The sequence below is a fragment of the Thalassophryne amazonica genome, chromosome 21 (genome assembly GCF_902500255.1).
Source record: "Thalassophryne amazonica chromosome 21, fThaAma1.1, whole genome shotgun sequence".
NCBI classification, from domain to species: domain Eukaryota; kingdom Metazoa; phylum Chordata; class Actinopteri; order Batrachoidiformes; family Batrachoididae; genus Thalassophryne; species Thalassophryne amazonica.
Genome location: NC_047123.1, coordinates 1,161,792 through 1,171,015, shown reverse-complemented (window position 1 = coordinate 1,171,015; position 9,224 = coordinate 1,161,792). Strand labels below are relative to the sequence as shown.

The following is a 9,224-nucleotide window of genomic DNA, read 5'->3' as shown; positions in this document are numbered from 1 at the left end:
GGTGATTCCATAATTTTTTCCTCAGAATTGAGTGATTCCATATTTTTTTCCTCTGCTTGGTCTAAAAAAGTAACCGTTACTGACTGCCACCATTTTTTTTCCTGATTTCTTATAGTGTTTCTTAAAGCCAGAAAGTTGCCATTTGAAATGACTTTAGTTTTGTGTCATGTCTGTGATCTGCTTTTTTCTACAAAATTAAACAACTGAATGAACATCCTCCGAGGCCGGTGATTCCATCATTTTTGCCAGGGGTTGTATAAACTCCTGACGGCGTCGTGCACGAACACACGCTTTTATTGATTATTATCGATCGGCTCCTGATTGATTGGTATGTTTACAGAATTTATTCATTTTGGGGACGTAAACGGACAAAAAGTGGATTTTATATTGTATCATTTGCCCTCTTTCCACTGCGCGCGCGCGCGTACTACGGTGTGAATGAGGGAGTGACGTCACAGCTGAATGTCAACACTGGTGCGCAGAGAGGAGGCGCTCCGTCCTTTTTCTCTCTGTCTCTCTCTCCTCGCAGGAGGAGGAGGAGGAGGAGGCGCCGTTTGTTTCAGAGGAGCGGAGCGCGCAGACGGAGCGGCACGCACACACCCGCGCGCACACCCCGTGCTGGTTGGAAGTGGCACAAAAAGCCGAAAGCGTCGCGAGGACAATGTTCACGATGTGAATCCACGGAGACGGAAACCGAGCGAACGGCTGCGACACGAGCGGAAAAGGTGAGTCCGCCCGTGCACGCGCGCACCGAAAGTTGCGCTAAACGCGGCTCGCGGTGACAGTCGTCACTCTCACGTGGACGCAAAGTGGGCGAAATAAAGCGCGTGGGTGCTGCGAACGTGAACACGCCTGTCATGTTTTCGGGGCGTGAACGCGGCTGGACCACATCCTGTTCTGCTCGGAGCGCGCGCGCGTTCCTCCGGTTCCGAGCCCACCGGAAGTTTGCAGAACAGAACCTACCCGCATGTAAAGCTGACTTCATTATTTTAGGCTAATTGGCCCACTTCCGGTTCTGTCGATTATGACATCACGGCTCCGCCTTTAATCCATCACTTATTTGATGTGTAAACATGTTTTCTCCGACAGTCCGTGAATCAGCCGCCGTTAAAACACCTGAGCTTCATTTGACGTTTGCGCTTTTCTTTATAGCGTCACTCAGATTTTAGGCTGAACATTAAAGAGTTTTTTAAGACCAAAAATTAAAATGTAAAAAAATGTAAAGACCCGCTGCTTTGATGTTGTTTTGTCTTTGATGCTTTGTCACGTGTTGTGTTCATTTGTTGTTTATTTCAGCCTTTAGTTTGGGTCTGTTGTTTATTCAATTTTGTAAATGCTGCTTTGTCACGGAAACAAAGAAACGCAACACGTCAGTGTTTATTTATTATCGCTTTGATTTGGGGCTGTTGTTTGTTTGTTTGTTTGTCTGTATATATGTACATAATAAGTGCTTTGTGACGTGTGTATTTGTTGTGGCTTTGATTCGGGACCGTTGTCCGCGTGCTCGGGGTGATGCAGCATTTTGTCACGCGCGGTTTCTGCCTCTTTGTCTGTTTGTGCTGATGCAACACGCCGCGTGCCGCATGCTGCGCCGCGCGTCTCTGCGTCACCGCACGCGGCTTTTGACGCGACAGAAACGTGTGGACACGGTCAGGCGCGCGCACGGCATTGGTGTCTTACTGCCGCTTTTACGGCACGTGCACGGCGCGGCACTCACGCACGGAGCCTTTTGTTCTGTACAGTAACGGCTGCGTGGATTCTCCCTCCACGCGGGGGGGGGGGGGGGCGGTGACACAGAGCGGCTCTGTTATTGTGTGCACGTGCAGTTTGCTGCCACATTGTGACACATGCAGCTCATTGTTTGTTTGTTTGTTTGTTTAGTGATAGTGATTCATGAGCTCACTGTGCCTGCAGGTGCAGTTCTGTCAGTCAGTGTCTTGCTCAAGGACACTTGGGAGCGCAGCTGTGATTGAACCCGTTCATGGTTTTGCAGCTCTGACCACCAACTAGAAGTGTACAAGGAGTAGAAGTGGTGAAAGTAGATGAGTTTAAATATTTGGGGTCAACTGTTCAAAGTAATGGAGAGTGTGGTAGAGAGGTGAAGAAGAGAGTGCAGGCAGGGTGGAGTGGGTGGAGAAAGGTGGCAGGAGTGATTTGTGACAGAAGAATATCAGCAAGAGTGAAGGAGAAAGTTTACAAGACAGTAGTGAGACCAGCTATGTTGTATGGTTTAGAGACAGTGGCACTAACAAAAAGACAGGAGGCGGAGCTGAAGATGTGACAAGGATGGACAGGATTAGGAATGAACATATCAGAGGGACAGCTCAGGTGGGACGGTTTGGAGACAAAGTCAAAGAGGTGAGACTGAGATGGTTTGGACATGTGCAGAGGAGGGACCCAGGGTATATAGGGAGAAGGATGCTGAGGATGGAGCCACCAGGCAGGAGGAGAAGAGGGAGGACAAAGAGGAGGTTCATGGATGTGCTGAGAGAGGACATGCAGGTTTGGTGAGACAGGGGAAGACACAGAGGACAGGGTGAGATGGAAACGATTGAGCTGCTGTGGCGCCCCCTAATGAGAGCAGCTGGAAGAGGAACATCACGTTCTGAAGTGATTTGAATTTTATTGATTTGTTCTGTTTCAAATGAATGAAGTGAGCATCATCACACTCACCAACAAAACCAGAATATTTGGACTTTCAACAGTTTTGTTTTTCTCATAACTGATTTATTGAGAAATAGAAAAAAATGTCTTTTAATGCATCCGCCAATTAAAATCATAAAGTCTTAATTTTGGTAAAGATTTTTAAGAAAACTGGTTTTGAGTGAGAAAATGAAATAAAATATTTGTTTCGAATCTTTTAAAACAAAGTTTGAATAACACAGACTCGTTTCACCTATTTATCCAAATACAATTAAGCAAGAAGGTATTATTATTATTATTATTATCATCATCATCATTATTATTTATTGGTGTCAGTAGAGCACACTGCTTTACCTTTTTATTATTTATGAATTATATGAATGTCAATAAAATGAGTTTACGTTGTTTAACCTGAAAAGCAGCATTAATGAATAAAAATGTCACACAATGATCAAAGTGAAGTCAGTTTGTCTTTGTGGCGTTTGGTTTGACCTTCAGTCGGCGTTTTGTGTGTTTGTTGTCATGGCTGGTTTTGACTGAACTTTAATTTTTCTGCTTTGGCAGATGTGTTGCAGATGGGGGAATAACTAAATAGCAGTAAAAATAAGTACAAACAAATGATCACATAACACAGACACAGAGTGACACGTTGGTGTGTGCACTGAACTGACAGGGGGCTTGTCCGCTGACAGCAGCAGCTGTTGAGATCTCAGGTTCTGGACATCACAGCTGGGGAACACGTACCATGTTTGGACGGACATGACCTAACAACTGTCCACTGTGATGGGCATGTGTCTGCTTGCCGTCCTCACATGGACATACATTAAAAACATATATCGCTGTTGCGACGGGCTGCAGTGAGCGAGCCCACATTGACAGGCTGCCCCAGGTGAAACAGACCGTCAGATCATAACACGCAGCAGGTGATCTGAATGTCACATCACCCACATGACGTGTCCGTCCTGCGGTGCGCCGTCCACAGGACATGCGTGTCAGGCAGAACACACACACAGGGCTGGCTGCACACACCGGGGCAGTAGATGTAGACATAAGAGCAACCTGCTCCATTCATGTCATTTCATGACTGTACATCTGTGACCATGGGTCATCTACAGAGGAACAGACGGTTCATACTTGTGTTGTCTGCTTGATAAATGCAGTGTTGTTTTTATGGTGTGTGGTTCTATTTGTTTTTAATGCGTCAATCTCCTTGTTGATTTCAGGCATTTTTCCACATCTTTTATAGGACAGTGATGGTAGTGCAGTGGTAAAGTTTTCTGGCCGGCAGTCAGAGCTTTTGTAAATTGCAGGTTCAAATCCCGTGGATGGCATATATTTTTTTTTTCCACACCAGCTGCGCGATGTGGTTACACATGCTCCAGCTGCTCACACTGTGTTCCCGCTGTGACGGTTTTGTGCACAAAATCGTCGCAGCGGGATTGTTCCCGCCTGCTCGATCATGTGTCCCTCCCGACGTCGGCTCGATGTTTTCATGGTTCGCTCATACGAGCTGTTTCGCAGTGATTCACCCTGATATATACTTATTCGTACAGTGTGTGAAGGAGCCCTTATATTCATCTTTGAGGATTTAACAGTCGCACACAAAGTGAAGCTGGACTCTTGTTGTTTTGTCATAGTATGAAAAACAGGTAAATAAACATCACATTGTGTCAATAACATCTTCATAACAAACACTTTTAAATGTGGTTTTAATTCCAGTTTGTTTCCAGTCAGTTACATTGTGTTCGACAAAATGATCATATTTTCTTTCTGCATTTATTGATCAGTTATTGATTTAATGATTTGGATTTTCCTCGTTCGAGTCTGTTTGGGAAAACGGTACTTTTATTCAGGCAGTTCTCCACATACCTGGAGTTCCCAGTCAGAGCTGAAATCCCACACGGCAGCAGGATCCCGTCATGTGACCCCGTCTAAAGTGACGGCTCACGTCCGACACCTGAACCATGTTTCAGCAAGCTTCAGTCAACACTTTTAACTGAGCACTTAATGAGCTCAAAGGTTCATCCTGTTCAGCAAAACACTGCAGGCCAGCAGGTATTTTTACAAACAGACATTAAATATTGTAGCCAAAAATGATGCTAACATGATGCTGGATGAGTGTGATGTATGTCCCACAAGCGTAAAACCAGTTATTTGAGGCTAAAAATGAGCACTGTGGAATTCCTTTAATGATTCATGATAATCTGGTTTAAACTTTGTTGTGTTCATGAGTGAAGCTCTGTTTTGAAATGATTCATGTTTCACTTTTTCCCCTGTTTTAGAACAAACTGGCGCTAACGTTAATTTACTTTTCAGATTCTTGTTGTTTTTAAAATATTTATGAATCAACTTAATCCACACAGTATGAAAGTGGTGTAAAATATAAGTTAGCAAAAATAAATGTTTTTTTAAAACCAAACACAATGTTGTTTACATTTTAAAGCCCATTATAAATGAAAAAAAAAAAAATCAAATAAAACGTCAGAACCAATTCATCAGACACGGAGAAAAAAAGAGGTTTTAATCCTCCATTTCTTCAGTTAAGATGTGTTTTCTGTAGCTCGGAGGCCGGAGCAGAAACTCTCCAAGGGGCAGAGACAGAATGTCTGAGTGAAGGTTTGTTTGCAACGCTGATGTTGGAGGAATGTCCGCGGTCCGCCTCGGCGCTCGTGTTCCCATCGCCGGCACACGTCAGCACAAAGGCATGCTGGACTGGCGTCCTGCCAGCAGGAGGCGGAGCTGGAACGGTGCTGCTGGCAGAACTCTCAGATCCTAAAGGCCATTGTTCCTGCGCCATGGTCTGACCCGCCGTGGTGGCTCATTCTCCTCGCCGTTCACCACAGCGATGTGCACTGGTGGTGCTCCTTACCATGTGAAATCAGACTGCATTAAACCCGCCTTCTCGCACCCCGTCGAGGCCTGAACCTCTCCAGGAACCTGAACCTCTCCAGGAACCTGAACCTCTCCAGCAACTTTTCTTGTGGTTCTGGTTTCTTTTGTTTAATTTTTTTTTCTTTCTTGTTTCCTCTCAGTAATGATGACGTCACATAAACCCTCTGCCAGGTTTTAAAGGTTTTATTTCTGCTCCTGTTGGAACAGTGCACTTCACCTCTTGACCTCTGGGTCAACGCATCAGAATCTGTAAAAGTCGCGGGATGGTGCGTGTCCGCTGGAGGTAGTTTGGGATTCAAACACTGAAGACATTCTGAGATCCTGAACCAGTTCAGACATTTGGAAGGTGACGAGTCGTCTGCAGAGACATTTGGATTATTACTACTGCAGTAGTAATAGTAGTAATAGTGATAATAGTAGTAATAGTAATAATAGTGATAATAGTAGTAATAGTAGTAGTAGTCATGTAAAGCATGTCAGCTGTTTTTTTATATACATACAATTGTCAGATGTGCATGTTGATTTGTGGTTCCGTGAGTTTCTTGTGAACCATTTCCACACATAAACAGTTTCCCTGCACACGCACACTGAGACGGTTTCATGAATATATTCTGCTGTTATTCCAGATAAAGATGCACATGAATTGAAAAAAAGATGATAATTTTCTTCTTCCCACATGCACATGTTTCATTTTCATTTCACACATTCTCACTTCATTTTTTTTCTCCACAATCCTGACCTGAAGGGGGCAGCATTTGTGTCATGGCAAACTGGAATGGGCGATTTGGATGGTGGGTGGAGCTTAAAGATTCGTTGATTTAGTAACAAATCAACATAAATTTGTGAACAAAGTAGAATAGACGTTTTTTGTGACGCTGCTGCTGCACTGAAAACTCACCGGCTGTTTGCAGCAAGAAACCAAAAGTGATTTTCACCAAACTGAGAACATTTGAACCCGAATTAAAATGTAAACTGTGAAATCTGGGCATGTATCAGGAGAAAAGGGCCAAGCTGGGGATTTTGAATCATTTTAGAACTTTGAAAAATACTTTAAACGTGTGAACAGGTTGTTGTTTGTTTGTGTGAACCTGCCGGATGGGGATAAATGGTTGTCATTGGATGTTTATGGGCCTTGGTTGGCGTTTGCACTCTGAGTGCACTTGTAATAATTATGTGCATATTTGATTGTTAAGTGTTAAAAAAACCCACCAGTCCTCGTAATGATGCTGAAGTCCAACACAAACACTCTGCCAGATTAAAGTCCGTCACCAATTTAATGTCAGATTTCAAAAACGCAGCTCAGATCTCAACACCGTTTTTTTCTGCAGTGATTGTGGTTCGAGTCTCAGCGCTGCATTAAATTCATAAGTGAATTAAATCTTTAAATTCACATTTTAAATTTAATGTTAATTCAAAAAGCTAATATTAGTCATTTTCAAAACAGATGATCTCTGCGGACAGAAATATTCACAGGTGATAATGAATATATATATATATATATATATATATATATATATATATATATATATATATATATATATATATATATATACACACAGTGGGGAAAATAAGTATTTGACCCCCTGTCAATTTTGCAGGTTTTTCCACCTACAAAGAATGTAGAGGTCTGTAATTTTTATCGTAGGTTCACTTCAACTGTGAGAGACAGAATCTAAAAAAAAATCCAGAAAATCACATTGTTTGATTTTTAAATTATTAATTTGCATTTTATTGCATAAAATAAGTATTTGACCCCCTAGAAAAACAGAGCTTATCAATTGGTACAGAAACATTTGTTTGCAGTTACAGAGGTCAAACATTTCCTGTAGTTTTTCACCAGGTTTTCACACACTGCAGCAGGGATTTTGGTCCACTCCTCCATACAGATCTTCTCTAGATCTTTCAGGTTTGGAGTTTCAGCTCCCTCCAAAGATTTTCTATTGAGTTCAGGTCTGGAGACTGGCCAGGCCACTCCAGGACCTTGAAATGCTTCTTACAGAGCCCCTCCTTAGTTGCCCTGGCTGTGTGTTTGGGGTCATTGTCATGCTGGAAGACCCAGCCATGACCCATCTTCAATGCTCTTACTGAGGGAAGGAGGTTGTTTGCCAAAATCTCACCATACATGACCCCATCCATCCTCCCTTCAATACGGTGCAGTCATCCTCTCCCCTTTGCAGAAGAGCACCCCCAGAGTATGATGTTTCCACCCCCATGCTTCACGGTTGGGATGGTTTTCTTGGGGTTGTTCTCATCCTCTAAACATGGTAAGTGGAGTTGATTCCAAAAAGCTCTATTCTGGTCTCATCTGACCACATGACCTTCTCCCATGCCTCCTCTGGATCATCCAGATGGTCACTGGTGAACTTCAAACGGGCCTGGACATGTGCTGGCTTGAGCAGGGGGACCTTGCTGCCCTGCAGGATTTTAAACCATGACAGCATCATGTGTTACTAATGTAATCTTTGTGACTGTGGTCCCAGCTCTCTTTAGGTCATTGACAAGGTCCTCCTGTGTAGTTCTGAGCTTTCTCAGAATCATCCTTACCCCACAAAGTGAGATCTTGCATGGAATCCCAGACCGAGGGAGATTGACAGTCATCTTGTGTTTCTTCCACTTTCTAATAAATAATCATAACAGTTGTTGTCTTCTACCAAGCTGCTTGCCTGTTGTCCTGTAGTCCATCCCAGCCTTGTGCAGGTCTACAGTTTTGTCCCTGGTGTCCTTAGACAGCTCTTTGGTCTTGGCTATGGTGGACAGGTTGGAGTGTAATTGATTGAGTGTGTGAACAGGTGTCTTTTATACAGGTAACAAGTTCAAACAGGTGCAATTAATACAGGTAAAGAGTGCAGAATAAGAGGGCTTCTTAAAGAAAAATTAACAGGTCTGTGAGAGACACAATTCTTGCTGGTTGGTAGGTGATCAAATACTTATTTCATGCAATAAAATGCAAATTAATTATTAAAAAATCACACATTGTGATTTTCTGTTTTTTTTTTTTTTTAGATTCTGTCTCTCACAGTTGAAGTGAACCTACAATAAAAAAATACAGACCTCTCCATTCTTAAAACCTGCAAAACTGACAGGGGGTCAAATACTTATTTTCCCCACTGTGTGTGTGTGTGTATATATATATATATATATACGAGGTCTCTTAGATAATAAACCGACCCTTTTATTTTTTTTTTTAACTATATGGATTTGAATGACATGCGATTACACCAATCATGCTTGAACCCTCGTGCGCATGCGTGAGTTTTTTCACGCGTGTCGGTGACGTCATTTCCCTGTGGGCAGGCCTTGAGTGAGATGTGGTCCCGCCCTCTCGGCTGAATTCCTTTGTTTCACACGCTGCTCGAGACGGCACACGTTGCTTTATCAAAATTTTTTCTGGACCTGTGAGGAATATCCGAGTGGACACTATTCGAGAAATTAAGCTGGTTTTCTGTGAAAAGTTTAACGGCTGATGAGAGATTATGGGGTGTTTCTGTCGGTGTAAGGACTTCCCACGGAGCGGGACGTCCTGCAGCGCTTCCAGGCGCTGTCATCGGCCTGTTTCGAGCTGAAAACATCCTAATTTAAGGCTTAAGTCACCCAGGACATCGTGAGAGAACAGAGAAGATTCAGAAGAGGCCGGCATGAGGACTTTATGCGGACATTCCACTGTTTCAGGACATTTTTTTAATGAAAGA

The 9,224-nt window shown here is 43.2% G+C and overlaps 1 protein-coding gene across 2 annotated transcripts in view; it reads left to right on the top strand.

Annotated features, from left to right (window-relative positions):
- The first annotated feature begins 603 nt into the window (after nucleotides 1–603).
- bach2b (BTB and CNC homology 1, basic leucine zipper transcription factor 2b) overlaps nucleotides 604–9,224 on the top strand; it is a 134,358-nt gene continuing 125,737 nt past the window's right edge. For both annotated transcript variants that reach the window (XR_004558393.1, XM_034161840.1), the window contains exon 1: nucleotides 604–725. The gene's annotated coding sequence lies outside the window, so the exon portion shown is untranslated. The remainder of the gene's footprint in view (nucleotides 726–9,224) is intronic.